General features: G+C 47.7%; 1 protein-coding gene across 1 annotated transcript in view; it reads right to left on the minus strand.

Moving 5' to 3' along the window:
• SMIM24 (small integral membrane protein 24) overlaps window positions 1-21505 on the minus strand; it is a 156623-nt gene that overhangs the window by 20269 nt on the left and 114849 nt on the right. The gene's annotated exons all lie outside the window — the stretch shown is intronic.

Raw genomic sequence — 21505 nt, forward strand, 5'->3', positions numbered from 1 at the left:
TTTCTTTTTTTATTAAATTGAGAATAATAGCTGAACAACTCAAAATGTACAAAAATGCATTTCTGACATGTTAAAAAATATTTGTGACCAATATAGAGACACTTCTTTTCAATAACAGTTATAAGCCTTCCATTAATGGAGTCTTTCAGTTACTTAATCTGTTGTAGATCACCTTTTTGGGCAGCACCAACCACAGCTTCCCATACACTTGTATCGTGGCCAGGGGCAGGGGGTCCTGGGTGTGGCTGGGTGTGTCTGCTGCTGTTAGGCCACATCTGCAGACCTCATGCTGCCGCTTGACATGGCAGGCCAGGGCCACTAGGTATAGAGATGAATGAGGGAGACCAAAGTCCAAAAATGAACTTTTCTTTACTTAACAACTTGATGAGAAGTTTATACATCAGATGGCAGGCACAACACTTTAAGAATACTTCTTCAGCATAATTGATAAACATAATAGTCCCAAAAGAAATCAGTCCCTTTCTCAGAAGGGTGTAACACTCCACTAGAACCAGGGCCAGCGTTAGGGGCAGGCAGACTAGGCATCTGCCTAGGGCCCCCACTCTCCCAGGGGCCCCCAGCCAGTGGCGTGCCGCTAATAGTGGCACACCAAGCGGCCGCTATAGGGCCCATGAGTCAGAGGGGCCAGCGCCAGCGCCTCTTCCCTTCCACCGCATCGCGTATTCAACTGTATCGGCATCATAGATGCCGATACAGTTGAAAGCAATGATGGAGGAGAGAGCATCATGTGACTATTCCTCTCCCATCATTCCCCCTCTGACGCTGCGGCTCGCGATGACGTCATTTCATCGCACGCCGGGCAGTTGAGCTGCTGAGACGCGCTGCAGAGACCGGAGGAACCTAGGAGAGATAAGTATGTATTTATTTATTTTTTACATCAGTGAGTAAACGGTGGCGATAATACTGGAGGACTGTGGGTCTGCATTATAATGTATGGGGGGAGCCTGCATTATACTATATGGGGGGGCATATGGGGCTGCATTATACTGTGTGGGGGGCTGCACTGTAATATATGGGGCTGCATTATATTATACGTGGCTGCATTATACTCTATGGGAAGCTGCATTATACTCTATGGGGGCTGCATTATACTATATGGGGGTGCATTATACTATATGGGCGCTACATTATATTATATGGGGCTGCATTATACTGTATGGGGTCTGCATTATACTATATGGGGGCTACATTATATTATATGGGGCTGCATTATACTCTACGGGAAACTGCGTTATACTATATGGGGGCCTGCATTATACTCTATGGGGGCTGCATTATACTATATGGGGCTGCATTTCACTATATGGGAGCTCTGATATATTATATGGGGGCTGCATTATACTATATGGAGCTGCATTATAATATATGGGCCTGCATTATACTATAAGGGGGCTGCATTATACTGTATGGGGCTGCATTATACTCTATGGGGGCTGCATTATACTGTATGGGGACCTGCATTATACTCTATGGGGGCTGCATTATACTATATGGGGCTACATTATACTGTATGGGGCTGCATTTTACTATATGGTGGCTACATAATATTATATGGGCATGCATTATACTATATGGGGGCTGCTTTATACTATATGGGGCTGCATTAAACTGTATGAGGGCCTGCATTATACTCTATGGGGCTGCATTAAACTATATGGGGTTGCATTGTACTATATGGGGGCTACATTATATTATATAGGCCTGCATTATACTATATGGAGGCTACATTATATTATATGGGCCTACATTATACTATATGGGGGCTACATTATATTATATGGGGGCTACATTATACTATATGGGGGCTGCATTATATTGTATGTGGGCTGCATTATACTGTATGGAGCTGCATTATATTGTATGGGGCTGCATTATACTCTATGGGGTCTGCATTATACTCTATGGGGGCCTGCATTATACGCTATGGAGGCTACATGATACTGTGCATTGTACTATATGGAGGACTATGAGGAATGTTTTATACTATATGGAGGACTATAGGACGCATTATACTATATGGTGGACTATAGGGCGCATTATACTATATGGAGGACTATGGAGAATACATTGTACTATACGGAGGACTATAGGGGTGCATTATACTACATGGAGGACTTCAGGGCGCATTATACTTTATGGAGGACTATGGGGTGTGCATTATACTATATGGAGGACTATGGGGTGTGCATTATACTGTATGGATGACTATGGGGTGCATTATACTATATGTATGACTATGGGGTGCATTATACTGTATAGAGGACTATGGGGTGTGCATTATTCTATATGGAGGACTACGGGGTGCATTATTTTATGTGAAGGACTATTGGGTGTGCATTATATTATATGGAGTACTATGAGATGCATTATACTAAATGAGCAATGATGCCTATTCATCGAATGATTGGATTGTTTATGCCAGAACAAAAATCATTGTTCTCAGCAGCACATCGCTCATTGAAAATTGCAGGTATGCTGCTGATAACATGATACTGTTTGGGGACAAATTGATCAACTATTGATCGTTCTGTGCCCATCATTTTTCCTCAGCCGGTGTAAAGAAGCCGGGAACAAACGTCAAACGACTTCAATATTGTCAATCACGCTCGTTTAACGGCCACAATTCAGCGCATGTAAATGCAACTGAAATGTTTCTGTGTGATGGTGCAATATGTGAGCATTTGGGGCCCCACTTTAAACTCTTGCCCAGGGCCCCACTTTGTCTAAAACCGGCTCTGTCTACAATTAAAACATACTGACTTCTATGGTATTAAAACTTTGAAAATAATTTCTTTATTAATTTACTTAAATAATACAATACAGAATAATTTATAAAAGAGTGCCTCTAGCCTAGAGGGAACTCAAATCCAGATTATCACATATACGGTGGGAAAAATAAGTATTTGATACACTGCCGATTTTGCAAGTTTTCCCACCTATAAAGAATGGAGAGGTCTGTCATTTTAATCGTAGGTACACTTCACATGTGAGAGACAGAAAATCACATTGTATGATTTTTAAATAATTAAATTACATTTCTTGCAAGAAAAAAGTATTTGATCACCTACCAACCAGCAAGAATTCTGGCTCTCACAGTCCTTTTAGATTTTCTTTAAGAAGCCCTCCTACTCTGCACTCATTACCTGTATTAATTGCACCACAAAACTGTAGACCAGCACAAAGCTGGGATGGGCTACAGGACAATAGGCAAGCAGCTTGGTGAGAAGGCAACAAATATTGACACAATTATTAGAAAATGCCAGAAACACAAGATGACTGTCAATCTTCCTTGGTTTGGGGCTCCATGCAAGATCTCACTTCGGGGGTAAGGGTAATTTTGAGAAAGGTCAAGAATCAGCACAGAACTACATGGGAGGACCTGATCAATGACCTCAAGAGAGCTGGGACCACATTCTCAAACATTACCATTAGTAACACACTACGTCGTCATGGATTAAAATCCTAAAGGGCACAAAAGGTCCCCCTGCTCACATCAGGACAAGTCCAGGCCTGTTTGAAGTTCGCCAGTGACCATCTGGATGATCCAGAGGAGGCATGAGAGATGGTCATGTTGTCAGATGAGATCAAAATAGAACTTTTTGGTATCAACTCCACTCGCCGTGTTTGGAGGAAGAAGAAGGATGAGTACAACCCCAAGAACACCATCCCAACTGTGAAGAATGGTGGGGGAATCATCATACTTTGGGGGTGCTTTTCTGCAAAGGGGACAGGATGACGGCACCGTATTGAATACAGGATGGAGGGGGTCATGTATCTTGAGATTTTGGCCAACAACCTCCTTCCATAAGAGTATTGAACATGGGTCGTGGCTGAGTCTTCCAGCATGACAATGACCCAAAACACACAGCCAGGGCAACCAAGGAATGGCTCCATAAGAAGCATTTCAAGGTCCTGGAGTGGCCTAGCCAGTCTCCAGATCTGAACCCAATAGAAAATCTTTGGAGGGAGCTGAAACTCAATTTTGCCCAGCGACAGCCCCGAAACCTGAAAGATCTGAAGAAGAAGCTCTGTATGGAGGAGTGTGCAAAAATCCCTGCTGCAGTGTGTGCAAATTTGGTAAAGAACTACAGGAAATGTCTGACCTCTGTAATTGCAAACTAGGGTTTCTGTACCAAATATTACGATTTGCTTTTCTATTGTATCAAATTCTTATTTCATGCAATAAAATGCAAATTAATTATGTAAAAATCATACAATGTGATTTTCTGGATTTTTTTTCAAATATTCTGTCTCTCACAGTTGAAGTGTACGTATGATAAAAATTACAGACCTCTCCATTTTTCGTAGGTGAAAAAACTTGTTAATATTTACATCTGGTTCTTGATGCAAAAAAAACTTTTTTGTGAGCGTGCTTCATTTATATGGGCATCTTACAACATATGCGGAAAATGAAGATAGACATCAATGGTAATGATGAGTGGCATCTCTAGCACCGGTACCTCGGCAAGACTCCTCACTAATGCTCTCGAGTTCATTTGATGAGGGCCACATGCTCCTTGCTGTGCCACTGCATCTTCAGTTTTGTATAGGAGAACTTGTGTCCCATCCTGGCCATCTTCTCCTTTTATCACCCTCAGGACTGGTTACTCTGTGGCGCCCCTGCGGGTTCAGTCGCCACAGAGGTACTGCATCTCACCCAGAGGTGTCCCACTCTCAGGTAAGGATGGGGTACTGCCCGGGACCCACCCACCTGCATCCAACACTACACCATTCCAGACCAGCAGGCGGGGCAAGATGCATACGTACGGTGCTGGGCCCTGTCTCTGATTGGAAGGGCGGGAACTAAGAGAGGGGGAACCATGTAGTGGGTGTGGGTGGAGGAAGTAGATCAGGGGAGAACCTTCAGTAGGAGTATAAGAAAGAGGGGAACCATCTAGAAGCAGATCAGTTCAGGGGAGAGAGAGTTGGGAGCAGGAGCTCTGGAGGAGTGGAGAAAGGAGAGGGGCCTAGTCTGAGTGGCCCAGGAGGAAAGACTGAGAGAAGAGGGCTGGAGCAGAAGGAAGGCTCCAGAAATAGGGGATCCCAGGGGCACGGCGAGTGCGGATGCCACCCTTGTGCCCGAATCTGCACGGGCGTGGAGGGATCAGGCCGCAGAGGGGACCGGCCCCTAAACTAGTGGAGAAGAATCAGGCTCAGCTAGATAACCGGAGGCTACTGTACTTTCAAGGTGCAGCTGCCCACTACCACAATTACATCGCCGAAAAGGTGGCCACATAGGGTCCAGGGGACTGCACGTCGCCTGACAAGACCCGAGGCTACTGGCTTGGGACACTGATTGTGAGGCGCAGGGCAGGAGGGTGAGAGCCAGCACAGGAAGGCGACCGAGGAAGGAACATAGAACAGGGTCCCTTTTAAGTACTCCTGAAATTATTATTATTGTTAATTTATATAGCACCATTGATTCCATGGTGCTGTACATAAGACGGGGTTATATACCAAATACAGATATCACTTACAGTAAAAAACAATGATAGAATGGTACGGAGGGAAGAGGACCCTGCCCTTGCAGGCTCACATTCTACAGGAATTGGGCGGAGACAGTAGGTTGAGGGGTTGCAGTAGCTCCGGTGTTGTTGAGGGTGTTGAGGGTGGCAGCAAGCAAGGTCATGGCAGGCTGTAAGCTTTTTTGAAGAGATGGGTTTTCAGGTTTCGTCTGAAGGATCCAGGTGTGTTGGATAATCGGACGTGTTGAGGCACAGAATTCCATAGGACGGGGGATATTCGGGAGAAATCTTGGAGGCGATTGTGTGAGGAACGAATAAGTGTGGAGGAGAGAAGGAGGTCTTGGGAGGACCAGAGGTTACGTGAGGGAATATATCAGGAGTTTAGTTCAGAGATGTATGGAGGAGAGAGGTTATGGATGGCTTTGTAGGTCAGTGTTAGTAGTTTGAACTGGATACGCTGGGGAAATGGGAGCCAGTGAAGGGATTTGCAAAGAGGGGTAGCAGGGGAGTAGCAAGGCGAGAGATGAACAAGTCGTGCAGCAGAGTTGAGGATGGACTGGAGGGGTGCAAGAGTGTTAGCAGGTAGGCCACAGAGGAGGATGTTGCAATAGTCGAGGCGGGAGATGATGAGGGCATGCACAAGCAGTATAGTAGATTGAGGGTCGAGGAAAGGATGGATTCTGGAAATATTTTTGAGCTGGAGGCGACAGGAGGTTGCGAGAGCTTGGATGTGGGGTTTGAAGGACCGGGCAGAGTCAAGGGTTACTCCGAGGCAGCGGATTGTCGGTACAGCGGAAAGAGTGATGTCATTTATTGTGATAGAAAGATCAAGTGGGAAAGATATTCGAGATGGGGGAAAGATAATGAGTTCAGTTTTGTCAACATTGAGCTTGAGGTAGCGGGAGGAGAAGAAGGAGGATATGGCTGCTAGACATTCTGGGATTCTGGACAGCAGAGAGGTGACATCTGGGCCAGAGAGGTAGATCTAGGTGTCATCAGCATACAGATGGTAATGGAAGCCATGGGATTTTATGAGCTGTCCCAGGCCAAGGGTATAGATTGAGAAGAGTAGGGGTCCTAGGACAGAGCCTTGAGGTACTTCAACAGAGATGGGGCGGGGTGAGGAGGTAGTGTGGCAGTGGGAGATGCTAAATGTATGGTTAGAAAGGTATGAGGAGATCCAGGATAGGGCAAGGTCTTTGACGCCAAAGGAAGAGAGGATCTGTAGTAGGAGGCAGTGGTCAACTGTATCGAAAGCAGAGGACAGGTCAAGAAGAAGGAGTACAGAGAATTGTTTGTTAGCTTTGGCTGTAAGTAAGTCATTGGTGATTTTGGTAAGGGCAGTTTCGGTGGAATGGTGGGGGTGGAAGCCGGATTGTCGGTTGTCGAAGAGAGAGGTAGATGAAAAGTGGGAGGAAAGTTCAGCGTGAACGTGTTGCTCAAGGAGTTTGGAGGCAAATCGGAGCAGCGATATGGGGCGATAGCTGGACAAAGCAGTTGGGTCGAGGGATGGATTTTTGAGGATGGGCATGATTGTGGCAAGTTTGAAGGAAGCGGGGAAAGTACCAGAAGATAGTGATAGGTTGAAGAGATGGGTTAGGGATGGGATGAGTGTAGGGGTGAGGTTGGGGAGGAGGTGGGATCGGATGGGGTCCAGTGCACATGTGTGGAGGTGTGATTTGGAGAGGAGACGAGTAAGGTCTCTTTCCGTGATGTTGGGAAGGGAGGTTCTGGAGGTAGGGAAATGCTGTGGAAAACAAAGCGGTTGTGGTGGTTGGACAGTAAAGACTTGCCGTGTTTGGTCAATCTTGTTTTTGAAGTGTGTGGCAAACTCCTCAGCAGAGATGATGGAGGTCGGAGGGGGCAGTGGAGGGCGGAGGAGAGAGTTAAAAGTGTTGAATAGCTGTTTGGGGTTGCAGGATAGGGAGGATATGAGGTTTGTGAAGTAGGCCTGTTTAGCAGAGGTGAGTGCTGATTTGAATGCGAGTGTTGCTTGTTTGAATGCAGTGAGGTCATATTGAGTATGTGTTTTCTTCCAACGCCGCTCCGCAACCCTGGACGCTTGTCGAAGCTGTTTAGTGAAGTGGTTGTGCCAGGGTTGCCTGTTGACTTGTCTTGCTCTGCCATGCACAAGAGGGGTGACCGAGTCAATAGCTGATGCGAGAGTGGCATTGTAGAAAGCGGTGGTGCTGTCTGTGTCATGGAGTGAGGATATGGATGTCAGTGGTAGAACAGAGTCAGAGAGTGTGTGAGTGTCTAGATGTGCAAGGTTTCTGCGGGGGTGTGCTAGTTGTCGGACATGGGTGACAGGTGAGGAGGACAGGGATGAGAATGTGAGTAGATGGTGGTCAGACAGGGGTAGGGGGGAGGTTGTGAGGTTAGATAGGGAGCAGAGTCGGGTGAAGATAAGGTCTAGTGTGTGTCCGTCTGTGTGGGTGGCTGAGGAAGGCCACTGAGTAAGTCCAAAGGATGAAGTAAGCAACAAGTGTTTGGATGCTGCTGACTGGCGAGTGTCAGTGGGGAGGTTGAAATCACCCATGATGATTGTGGAAATGTCAGCTGAGAGAAAGTAAAGAAGCCAGGTGGAGAATTGGTCAATAAAGGCAGTGATCGGGCCCCGGGGTCGGTATATGACAGCCACTTGGAGGTTGGAGGGAGAGTAAATGCGGACAGAGTGGACTTCAAAAGAAGGGAGAGTAAGGGAGGGAAGAGGAGGAGTAGGGCTAAAGGTGCAGTTGTTAGAGAGGAGAAGACCCAGGAATACTTGAGAGCTGCTGAACCCCTTTCTTGGTGAACACAGGACGACATGGGTGGTTATAATCTGGCAGTTGTAACCTGGAGCAGCATGATAACTGTGAGTAAAACCTTGAAGACTACACCCCACTGTGTCCTTGAATAATTGCTGCACCATCACCAGCCCTGCATTACACAGCACCAACAACATCTACCTCACAGCATCACTATATCATGCCCTGGAGCTTAGCTCTGCCTGTGGAGAGCTGAACCAACTCTGCTGCGTCACCGCCAGCCCCAGAGGATCTGCACCGCAGCAGCGCCCCCATATAGCCGCATACCACAGGTGGCGTCACGAACATTATCTCTATAAAAACTTCATTCCCCTTTTACTTTTCCCCTTTTATTGACCGCCCTGGGTCACGGACCAGGTCACTGCCACCGTGGCATCTCCAGCACCAACCAGCCCGGCTACCGAGTAGCCACGTCAACTCTCTAGCTTCTTATCTAGTATAGATAATTGTTTGCTTAAGAGCCGCTTGCCTGAGATAAGGAATCCTTTCTTCCGTTGAGTCCTTTGCTAGGTCCCCTTGCCTGAGATAAGGAATCTCCATCTTCCTTCTAGTCCTTGCTAGGCTCCTTTGCCTGAGATCAGGAATCCTGCAGCCACTCAATCTTTGTTTTTTTCCAGAACATGCTATCCGATATATGGTTTCCCTTTGTGGCACACAAACATCTGTTCACATGTAGGTCTGCGTGCAACAAGACCACAGGTCTTTACTTCTCGAAGGGGTTTTCCCACGAACGAAAGTTCATTTTAATCAATAGATCTTGAAATAGACACAATTAGATGTGTTTAAATAAAATAATCTTATACATGTGCCCCTGTGTAATGTCTGTGTCTGACCGTGATGGAACATGGTCTGATCATACCACAGCTCCTGTGCAGGGGAGGAAGCAAAAGATAGTATACAGATATTACAGCATGGGATCATGGCTGATTCTTTTTGTGAGGTAAAACATTTCCCTGCCTGTTTTTAAACAATTTATACTTCAAAGAAAGAATAATTTGCGATCCCCGGCTGTTATATCTGTATACTCTTTTGCTTCCTCCCCTGCCCAGGAGCTGTGGTATGATCAGACCATGTTCCTGTATGATCAGACACAGACATTACACAGTAGGGGCACATTTATAAGATTATCTCAGCACAGGAACATTTTATTTAAGCACATCCAATTGTGGAACTTATTATCATTCCAAGATCTATTGATTAAAATGAACTTTTGTTCGTGGGAAAACTCTTTTAAGTACTCATCTGTATCTGCCTAATTACAGGAAACTACATCTCCTTGAGCCAACGTAACTCCTCTCATCCTGGGCTAGTCCCAATAATTAACCCTGTCTGCTGCTAACCCGCTGTAACAGAATGCAAGCCAGATAAAACAGCATTTAAAACATTCAATGCATTATATAACCGTAAAATCTTCAAGGTGGTGTGGGCAGCTTCTCCACTCCTTTGCACATTGTTCAGGAAGGTGTACTGTTTTCCTTCACTGTAAATCTTCCATTTAGGAAGTGCTCACAAGTTCTCAATAAAGTTTAGGTCCGGTGAAGAAGGCAGCTATGTCATTATGCTTTCATCTTTAAGCCCTTTAATGGCTAACAAAGCAGTGGAGTATTTCAATACATGTGATGGAGCATTGTCCTGCAAAAAATTCATTGTTTCCTTGAAAGATGCAAACTTCTTCCTTTACTACTGCTTGAAGAACGTGTCTTCCAAAAATGAGTGTAAGTTTGGGAGTTGATTTCAACCTGAAAAGGACTATCTAGGCCATCTGTAATAATACTAGCCCGTAGCAGTTCGCCACCTCCACCTTGCTGGCATCTGAGTCGAAGTGGTGGTCTGTGCCAGTTATGGATCCAGCCACGGGCCTATCCACCTGGTCTGTCAAGAGCAGTGGCGTAGCTAGAGTCTGATAGGCACCAGTGCAAATTTTGGACCTGGGCAATCACTTGCATGTTGGTCAGATGTATGGGCCCTTGTAGTGTTCTAAATCTTATAAAGACATATGTGTTCCCCCCCTTCGTTATGTTGTATTGTCCCCCATCCTGGGCCCCTTCCAGGTATATATGATAGTTCATTCTGAGCCCCTTCAAGGTACATATGTCCCTGATCCCGGCCCCTCTCCAGGTATATATGTCCCCCATTCTGGGCCCCTTCCTGTTATATATATAGGTTGCGTATTCTGGTATATATGTTCCCCATCCTGATATATAAGTTCCCCATTCTGGACCCCTTCATGGTATATATGTACTCTATCCTCAGTACCTTCCTGAAGTAGGTGCTGGCTTTGGCAGGCCTCCCTCCAGCCTTCCTCCTCTTATCAGTCCATAAACCTTTGAAAAATATGTCTTTAGACGTTTCTTGGCCAACTCTTGACATTTCTACTTCTGTGTCTTGTTCCAGCTTTCCTTACCTTGGCCATCTCTGTGAACACTGAACACCTTGTACTTCTGGGTACTCCAGGAAACTTGCAGTTCTACAATATGACAGCACTGGAGGATAATGGGTTAATGGTCACTTCACGTTTGATTTTTCTCAAATCTTTGGCAGTTAATGTGCGTTTTTTTTCTCAACAAGTTGTTTGAAAAACAAGCTACGGAACTGAAAAAGCGCTTCAGTGTCCGCCATTATAGGAATGACGTTATTCAAAAAGGCTACCAGAGAGCTAAGGAAACAACTAGGGATGAACTTTTAAAATCTAAGGACAAAAAACGGGATCAGAGGGTGAGACTGATAACCCCCTACCATGGTTAACGGAGGGAGATGTATGAGATCATCAGTAGATTCTGGCCAATTCTTCGCTTTGATCCTGTTTTAAGGCAGGTAATCCCATTAAAACCGTCTATAACACCAAAGAGATTAAGAACCCTAATGTATATTTTGGTGAGCAGTCACTATATCCCCCCAAAGTCTCCAACTATGTTAGCTGATAATACAACTCAGAAACATGGAAGTTTTTCATACGGATCGTGTGGGGCCTGTCCCCAAATGGATAGAGTAAAGGAATTTTATGATTCCTCAAGAAAACGTGTATATAAAATCTTTCACTTTATCAATTGTAGATCAACCGGGATAATATACTGGGCAATATGTCCATGCAATCTAATCTACGTGGGACTTACATCTCGTGAATTTCGGGTAAGGATACTTTAACACATTAAGGATATAAAAAATGCAGCAAAATGTGAGAAACCAGAGGAAATAGCTACTCTAAAAAATATTCCTAAGCATTTTAGAGAATGTCATAACTGCAACTGGAGACTGTTGCACTTTAGGGGAATTGATAAGGTTAATCTTGGAGCAATAGGCAGAAATTTAAAAATAATGCTTGAACAAAAGGAAATAAAATGGATTATAACCTTGAACACGATTAAAACAAAAGGCCTAAATGATATGCTTAGCTTTGCTCCATTCTTGGTATAGCTAGTGAAACTAATGTAGGGGGTGACCTTGTATTATAGGGGGAATTGCTGATTCGTATGACGTAATATATCTCTTAACAATATCTTTTAACTAGCAATCTGACATGTATAGTTCCAACTGTTGGGGACATGCATTGGGGTGATTGACATGATGAGTGTTATTGACCATATATGAACATTCACAAGTACATGATCATGGATTTTGAGCATTAATTATGTCATCGCATATAGATGTACAATTGTGCAGATAACATGTTAGGAGTAAAAATCATGCACACTATTTATATATTACACTTAATATGTTGCCTGCATTAATTCAACATGGAGGTCAATATGATATATACAGTCATATGAAAAAGTTTGGGCACCCCTATTAATCTTAAGCTTAATGTTCTATAAAAATTGGTGTTTTTGCAACAGCTATTTCAGTTTGATATATGTAATAACTGTTGGATACAGTAATGTTTCTGCCTTGAAATGAGGTTCATTGTACTAACAGAAAATGTGCAATCTGCATTCAAACAAAATTTGACAGGTGCATAAGTATGGGCACCTCACCAGAAAAGTGACATTAATAGTTAGTAGATCCTCCTTTTGCAAAAATAACAGCCTCTAGTCGCTTCCTGTAGCTTTTAATGAGTTCCTGGATCCTGGATGAAGGTATTTTTGACCATTCCTCTTTACAAAACAATTCCAGTTCAGTTAAGTTTGATGGTCGCCGAGCATGGACAGCCCTCTTCAAATGATCCCACAGATGTTCAATGATATTCAGGTCTGGGGACTGGGATGGCCATTCCAGAACATTGTAGTTGTTCCTCTTCATGAATGCCTGAGTAGATTTGGAGCGGTGTTTTGGATCATTGTCTTGCTGAAAGATCCATCCACTTTGTAACTTCATATTTATCACTGATTCTTGAACACTATTGTCAAGAATCTGCTGATACTGAGTGGAATCCATGCGTCCCTCAACTTTAACAAGATTCCCAGTGCCAGCATTGACCACACAGCCCCAAAGCATGATGGAACCTCCACCAAATTTTACTGTGGGTAGCAAGTGTTTTTCTTGGAATGCTGTGTTTTTTTGCCACCATGCATAACGCCTTTTTGTATGACCAAATAACTCAATCTTGATTTCATCAGTCCACAGGACCTTCTTCCAAAAAGAAATTGGCTTCTCCAAATGTGCTTTTGCATACCTCAGCCAACTCTGTTTGTGGCGTGCTTGCAGAAATGGCTTCTTTCGCATCACTCTCCCATACAGCTTCTCCTTGTGCAAAGTGCCTTGTATAGTTGACCGATGCACAGTGACACCATCTGCAGCAAGTTGATGCTGCAGCTCTCTGGAGGTGGTCTGAGGATTGTCCTTGACTGATCTCACCATTCTTCTTCTCTGCCTTTCTGATGTTTTTCTTGGCCTGCCACTTCTGGCCTTAACAAGAACTGTCCCTGTGTTCTTCCATTTCCTTACTATGTTCCTCACAGTGGAAACTGACAGGTTAAATCTCTGAGACAGCTTTTTGTATGCTTCCCCTGAACAACTATGTTAAATAATCTTTGTTTTCAGATCATTTGACAGTTGTTTTGAGGAGCACATGATGCCACTCTTCAGAGGAGATTCAAACAGGAGAACAACTTGCAAGTGGCCACTTTAAGTAGCTTTTCTCATGATTGCATACACCTGGCTATAAAGTTCAAAGCTCCATGAGGTTACAAAACCAAAAAAAGTGCTTTAGTAAGTCAGTAAAAAGTAGGTAGGAGTATTTAAAACAAGAAAATGATAAGGGTGCCCATACTTATGCACCTTTCAAATTTTGTTTGAATGCAGATTGCACATTTTCTGTTAGTACAATAAACCTCATTTCAAGGCAGAAACATTACTGTGTCCAACAGTTATTACATATATCAAACTGAAATAGCTGTTGCAAAAACACCAATTTTTATAAAACATTAAGCTTAAGATTAATAGGGGTGCCCAAACTTTTTCATATGACTGTATCTGTTAATGCATAGTGATTATATATTTATGTAATATCAACCTTAGGCTTAAATGGTATCGTATGGTAACTACGGATAAGCATTGGTTATATGGCACTGTAATATGTGTACTTTGTAATATGATGTATATACCTTCAGATTGCGGTCTCAAGGACCTACAGTGGTGGCCAAAAGTATTGGCACCCCAGCAATTCTGTCAGATAATACTCAGTTTCTTCCTGAAAATGACTGCAATCACAAATTCTTTGGTATTATTATCTTCATTTAATTTGCTTGCAAGGAAAAAACACAAAAGAGAATGAAGCAAAAATCAAATCATTGATCATTTCACACAAAACTCCAAAAATGTGCCAGACAAAAGTATTGGCACCCTCAGCCTAATACTTGGTTGCCCAACCTTTAGCCAAAATAACTGCGAACAACCGCTTCCGGTAACCATCAATGAGTTTCTTACAATGCTCTGCTGGAATTGTAGACCATTCTTCTTTGGCAAACTGCTCCAGGTCCCTGATATTTGAAGGGTGCCTTCTCCAAACTGCCATTTTGAGATCTCTCCACAGGTGTTCTATGGGATTCAGGTCTGGACTCATTGCTGGCCACCTTAGAAGTCTCCAGTGCTTTCTCTCAAACCATTTTATAGTGCTTTTGGAAGTGTGTTTTGGGTCATTGTCCAGCTGGAAGACCCATGACCTCTGAGGGAGACCCAGCTTTCTCACACTGGACCCTACATTATGCTGCAAAATTTGTTGGTAGTCTTCAGACTTCATAATGCCATGCACACGGTCAAGCAGTCCAGTGCCAGAGGCAGCAAAGCAACCCCAAAACATCAGGGAACCTCCGCCATGTTTGACTGTAGGGACCGTGTTCTTTTCTTTGAATGCCTCTTTTTTTTCCTGTACATATGCAGGACGGGAGAAGTGGTACTGTGCAGTGTATATATACAGGACAGGAGAAGTGGTACTGTGCAGTGTATACACACAGGACAGGAGGAGTGGTGCTGAGAGTAGCACCTTCCTCCTGAGCTCAAGCACTTCCAGGAGGAGGTTCGTCGTCTGCCTCTCTTCTCCCCAGGGAGAGGCAGGCCTACTGGGAGGCCGGCATGGCTTACCAGCCTCCTATCCCCCGGTCTATGCCGGCGGGGGAGAAGGAGCCTCAACAACCGGCCCAGGAGGGAGTGAGGAGATCGGGAAGGGTGAGGAAGAATACATCCACCTGCTCCAACCCCGAGACTGTTCACCGCCAGCCCAGAGAGGGAGACCGGGGCACCCCAGGCCCCAGGAACAAGAGCCCAGCAAGATCCTGGGGTGAGATGAGCTCCAGCGAGTGCACAAGTTCCTTCTCCTCCCGAGTGGTCGCCACGTTGCGAGAATACAAGGACGCCGGCAAAGCACTAATCCAGCTGAAAGAGGAGGGCTGCGGGAGGCCCGGATCCTGAACACCCGGGCGTCCAACAAGGAAAGACCCGCGACCTCCCAGAGGTTTAAAGCCCTCAGAGACAAGGTGGTCAGGTTAGTGCTCCTCCGGGAGGGGATTGAGAAAAGCGCAGGTCCCTTCCTGGAGAGGTTTAAGAACCAGCGGCGGTTCTCAGAAATGAAGGGGTTAAACACCTCAGGAGAACCGCCAGCCGGTGTCCTTAGTGAAGAGGAGGGGGAGGATGAAGAGGTGACTGGAGTCTCAGTTGCTGGAGCCAGTGAGGGGCAGAGCCAGAGCTCAAGTGGTCTCCCTGCAGGGCAGAGGACTCCAACAGCAGAGGCTGGAGTGTCGGGGGAGGAGGAGGAAGGAGGACTGCTGAGGGAGATCCGACTGCTGGAGTCTCCAGTGGACCTGACGCGGTTTTCCTTCGGTGAGGACAAACCAGTGGAGGAGACCAAGAAGAGGAAGAGGAAGACCGGAGGAGCTGCACAGGAGGTGGTGAGTTACAAGTATGTACCAATGTCTGATGTTGTGCCTGCCACCTTCTGTTTAAACCCCACCAAACCTAAAGGCACGGGCTCTGCAGTGGGCTCGAGGCAGAGGCAAGGTGAGGAGAGGAGGAGGACGTCCGGCGATGCTGCCATCTGTGCGGGAAACAGTGCAGGGGGCGAGGCTGTGGAGGTACTCACAGCGCCGGACATAGGAAGTTCTGTGGAGTTTCCCACCCTGCCCTCTGCGGCTAAGCCGGTTATCACCGGGGCTGGGGGGGCAGGGAAGGATGTGAAAAACACATCTGCAAAGAACACTGGGCACACTGCTGCGACAGGGGGGCAGTGTGCCCCAGCGCCCAAAAAGGACACTAAGACCCCAAAGTCTGTGGGTGCAGGGTGGGCAGAGGTGCTGAGAAAACAGTCTGGCCAGAACAAGGACCAAAATGCTGCAGTAGAGGGGCGGGGCGCTCCAGCAGACGACCTGCAGAAAGCCAGCAGCAACCAAAGGGAAACGGGTGTGGTGCTGCAGGGAAAGGAGTCTCTGGGAGTGCTCCCCTCCCCCGGCCCAGCAGGTGTGAGTGCAGAGACACCAGACACAAGGGAGGAAGGAATGGAGGTGACTGTGGAAGGTGCAGAGAACAGCAGAGGTAATGGGGTGACAAGTAAAGGGAATGGAAGTAGTGGTGCAGTGAATGATGGGAGTAATGGTGGAGCAGATGGTGGGAGTAATGGTGGAGCAGATGGTGAGAGTAGTAGGAATGGTGGAAGTAGTGGTACAGTGAATGATGATGCAGCAAATGGTGGGGGTAGTGGTGCAGTGAATGATGATGCAGCAAATGTTGGGGGTAGTGGTGTAATGAATGGTGGGAGTAGTGATGCAGCAAATGGTGGGAGAAGTAGTGCAGTGAATGATGGGAGTAATGGTCCTGCGAATGGTGTGAGTAGTAGTGGAGTGAATGGTAGGAGCAGCACTGGTGTTGGTGGGGGGGAAGTAGGCGCTGGTCCCGCTGCCCCCCCAGCATTGGCAGGGGCTTCAGCCCAAAGCTATTCAGGAGCTGTCAGTGCTGGGGGTAGTAGTGCGCCCTCGTCTGGTGGCCCTGGGGATGGTGACTTGCAACAGCAGCTCCTGGACGCCCTGAGGAGAGGGGAGAGCTCCATCACTGTAGAGGGGAGGGAGGTTGATCTGTCTTTCTGGATAGAGAGACATGGTCTTTCAGCCTTCCGAGATAGAGGGGCAGGGACTGTCTGGTCTCTGCCGACAACGGGGCAGAGGAGTAACCGTAGGAACGTGGTCCGTCTCCAGTGGGTAAGCAAGGATGCCTGTCCTGATAGGTCAAAGGTGGTTGAGCTCCTGCTGGGGATGGGCTTTGCGGCATATGACATCTTTGCCTTGATCCATCCCTACGGGACCTCCTACTTCGATGTCAGCTTCGTGAGACCGGAGGGCCTTGAGCTTTTCTGGTCTCGCCATGAGCTGGCTCGGAGTCGCCCCGAATGGCATGGTCTCTTTCCCCTGGCAATAACCCGCCAAGATTCAGTCAGGAAAGTGACCGTTTTGACTAGTAACGAGTCGCTTTCCTGTATGGACATTACCACCTGGGTGAGTCGATACGGAGAGGTCACCAATATTCCCGAAAAGAATCTGGATGACCATGGTATCTGGTTAGGGGCCTGGACCTTCATGGTGAGATTGAAGGTTTTGGGAAACACTGTTACCCATATCCCCTCCTCAACCTTTTTGGGGAGGGATAGGATCTTGATTTTCTACCGGGGGCAGCCTAAGGTCTGTCACAGGTGCGGTAGCCCCACACACTTCAGTGCGCAGTGTACCACCCAGAAATGCGCACTGTGTGGGGACCTCGTTCATCTTGCTGCTGCCTGTCGCAGGATTAGGTGTAACTTGTGTGGTGACCTCGGTCACCCGTTCAGTCGCTGTCCGCGTTCCTTCGCCAATGCGGTCCTGAAAGCGGCGAGTGCGGGACAGGCGAAAGCCGGGACTAATCTTGCCGGTGAAGGGACCAGTAGAGGCGGGGGAGGCAGGGATCCGGTGAGGAGCAAGCTGCCGCCATCCACCATCAGGCGGCAGGAGCAGCGCCGTGGGGACAGGGGGCAGGGAGTAATGTCCCTAAACTCTGACCCAGGTACTTCACTTGCAGCTGAGGATCCTAAAGACAGAGAATTGAGCGAGGAAGTCAAGAGACTTGAAAGGGAAGAGCGAGAGGACGCCACGTTTTCCCAGGAACCCTCTTCTGGTGACAGTCCAGATGAGGGAGAGGGGGAGTGGTCACAGAAAAAGAAAAAGGGTAACAGGAAAACGGCCAGAGGTAGGAGGGGGACCAGGTCTCGAGCTGCCTCTTTGGAGTGCGACCCCTCTGACTCTCTGGCCGTGATCCAAGCGCCATTGGAGGGTTCAGCCGCCCCCCCTCTGGTGGATCTCTCCAACCGGTTCGGGGCTCTCCAGGACCTCCCTCTGGAGGGGGGAAGTGGGGACCCGGGGCCGGAGGTTGCGGACAAGGTGGTTGGGGCTCAGGAGATGGCTGGGTTTTCCTCTCGGGGGGCAAATACAAAGCTCTCTGGGGGGACGACTAACCCAGGACCACCAGACGAGGGCAAGAATGTATGTAAGGAGAGAATGGACGAGTCTGTTTGTCTTAAGCGCACTAAAAACCCGTCATTATCGGAGGAAGCGGTTGGGACTGTCAGTGGTGGGAAGAAAAAGGCTATCTAATTCAATCAATCATGATGGCGGCACCCACCCCGTTGACGCTGGCAACTATTAACGTTTGCAGCATAAAGTCAGATGCAGCAAGGTACACGGCCTTTCATTTTCTCGGCCAACTTGACGCCGACATTTTGTTTTTGCAGGAGACCAGGTTGACCGATATATCAACCTTGCATAAAGCAAGGCGGGAGTGGAGGCATGGGCCCTCCTACTGGTCTCTTGCGGCCGAGCCGTATAGCGGGGTGGCGGTCCTTTTTAAGACCGCAGCGGTTGAATGCAGACGAGTGATCGAATTAGAAATGGTGAGATGCTTGATCTTAGATGTCTCCATGGGGGGACAAGAGCTTCGGCTCATTAACATCTATGGTTCCCAGTCCAAGTGGGACCGCAAATGTCTCTTCCTGAAGATCAAACCTTTTTTATTTTCGAGTCTGCAGGTGGTCTTCGGAGGGGATTTCAACAATGTCACGAGATCCTGTGATAGAGGAGGTTCCGGAGACGGGCTGGCTTATGACTGCGTCGCGTTAAACAGGATAGTGAGTGAGGCTCGCCTGGTGGATGTCCACATCCGGCACAACCCGGGAGACACGGGATTCACCTTTTTTAGAGGTAGTCAGTGCAGGTCTAGGCTAGACAGGTTTTATTTGAAGGAGGAGGCCGTCTCTTCACCGTTGTCGGTTGTGGAGGTGGAGTTCTCCGATCACTGTTTGATTATGTTTTCTCTGAACGATACAGAGACTCCTCGGATGGGAAGAGGCTATTGGAAGCTGAATTCGTCACTCCTTGAGGAAGAAGCTGTAAGACGGTCTTTTGAGGAATTCTTTCAGAGCCAGGTACCATTGCTGGGCCTAAGTAACACTAAGTCAGAGTGGTGGGAGATGTTCAAACATCGGGTGGCGAGATTCTTCCGGCAGCTCTCGAACCTCAGAAGCCTGAACAGGGATCGCCTGTATCACAGCCTGAGGAGGAAACTCGAGCATCTTGTCTCGACTGGAGGTAGCCGCGAGGAGATCTCCAGAGTGAAGTCCTTGCTGAAGAGGTGTCAGTACGATAGGCACGCATCTTTGGTTTTCGAGAGGGACTATGGGAAGTACTGCTCGCCCGACCCTTACAGAAACTGTAAGATGTCAGTGAATAGTAAGATAGTGAGGGGGCTGGTGGACAATACGGGGTCCCTGAGAAGGTCCAGATCAGGGATCTTGGAGGTCGTCAGTTCCTACTACTCGCACCTCTTGGGAAGGAGGGAGCTTGATCGTGACGGGATGTCGGCTTTCCTGGCTGAATCTGTTCCTGAGCCAGGGGCTGACCTCTCGCTGGGCGATTTGGCAGAAGCGATCAAAGAAGAGGAAGTGAGACTGGCGATCGATGGGCTTAGGCCCAAAAAGTCACCAGGTCCGGATGGCTTAACATCCGAGTTCTTTAGGACCTTTAGGGACTCTTTGGTCCCCCTCTTGACTCAGGTGTTTAACGAGTGTCTCTCCTCAGGCACTCTGCCGAGATCATTAAGGAGGTCAGCTTTGATCATTTTGTCAAAGGGTAAGGATCCGTCACGCATTGAGAACTGGCGTCCCATAGCACTTCTCAATGTGGACAGGAAGATTTTGGCTAAGATACTTTTCAACAGGCTGGTGAAGTTTGCACCCCGGCTCCTTTCGGAGGTTCAGCACTGTTGCGTTCCTGGCCGTAGCACTTTTAGTGCTGTTCTAGGTGTCCGAAAGGCCATGGAGCAAGGCAGGGCGGGCCTCTGGAAGGGGTTCTTGCTGACCCTGGATCAGGCAAAAGCCTTTGATCGGGTTAACCACGAGTACCTCTGGTCCACTCTTTTGAGGTATGGTCTGCCTGGAGGGTTTGTGGACTGGCTTAAGACCTTGTATGCAGGGGCTGAGACTTTCCCTCTGGTGAATGGGTGGATTGGACGACCTTTCGGGGAAAGATCCGGTGTCCGTCAGGGCTGTCCTCTTAGCCCTTTGCTTTACGCGTTTCCGATCGATCCTTTCCTCAGAAGGATCGATTGTGGACTGTTGGCGGGGGTGCGGATGGGCGGGGCGGCGCCGGAGGCTATCCTGAGGGTGGTGGCCTACGCGGACGATGTCACCGTCTTTGTTTCTTCGCAAGAGGAGGCAGTGGTGGTGATGTCAGAAGTGGAGCGCTACTCGGAGGCATCCGGGTCCAAGGTCAACCAGGATAAGTGTGAGAGTCTCTGGCTGGGAGGCGGAGATCCCGGGTTTGATCTTCCGGACACCCTCCCCGAACCCCAAGAACATGCCAAAGTCCTGGGCATCGAATTCGACCAGGGTGATTACCCCACGAAAAACTGGGAAGGCAGAATCAAAGGTGTCGCCCAAAGAGTGGACCAATGGAGGGGTTGGTCTTTGACCCTGAGGGAAAGGGTTGGCCTGTGCAAAGCTTTCCTGCTCCCCTTGCTAATCTACCTGGGCAGCGTCTGTGTCTTGCCAGAGCCTCTCTGGACACGGGTCTACAGTCTGTTCTTCCAGATGTTATGGGGGAACAGACTGAATCTAGTCAAGCGGGAGGTCACTTACCGCACGAGGAGACTAGGGGGTTTGAATATGGTGAACCCCGTGGTGTTCCTAGTGAACACCTTCTTGAAAGTGAACGTGGCAAACCTCTGGAAAGAGAGGGCTCCTCCGTGGGTATTCTCCTGCAAGGGATGGTTTCAGCCTTTCTTCCAGGAATGGGAGACAGGGGGAAGATTGAAGGATCTTCGCACACCACACGGGCATCTCCCTGCTTATGTTACCCCGGTTCTGAAAATGATCCGCCGGTTGGGTCTGGGAATGTGGGAGGTGAGGTCCCTCCCGAGGAAACTCCTCGATATGAGGGTCTTGCTTTCTCATTTTCAGAGTCCATTGGCCTTCAAAGACTGCTCAAGTCGGGATCTGGAGGTTGGGTTGAGTTTGTTAAATTCTAGCAGGATTCCCGAGAAGTACTGGGACTTGACTTGGCGCTGCTTCCATGGTAAGCTGTATGTGAGGGACAATTTGAAGTTCAGGAGCTCTGAGGACAGGAATTGCCCCCGTGAGGCTTGTGCCAACGTGCTGGAAAGCATGGAGCACTTCCTGCTTCATTGTCCCTTTAATACAGAGGTGTACAACAGGGTGGGGGCTTCCATTGGTTGGCCGCAGCTGGCTACTCTGTCCTACGCCGGGTGGGCCTA

This window comes from Phyllobates terribilis, unplaced genomic scaffold (assembly GCF_046119375.1).
Source record: "Phyllobates terribilis strain yellow unplaced genomic scaffold, ASM4611937v1 Scaffold_1__5_contigs__length_1240528914, whole genome shotgun sequence".
In the NCBI taxonomy this organism is placed as follows: domain Eukaryota; kingdom Metazoa; phylum Chordata; class Amphibia; order Anura; family Dendrobatidae; genus Phyllobates; species Phyllobates terribilis.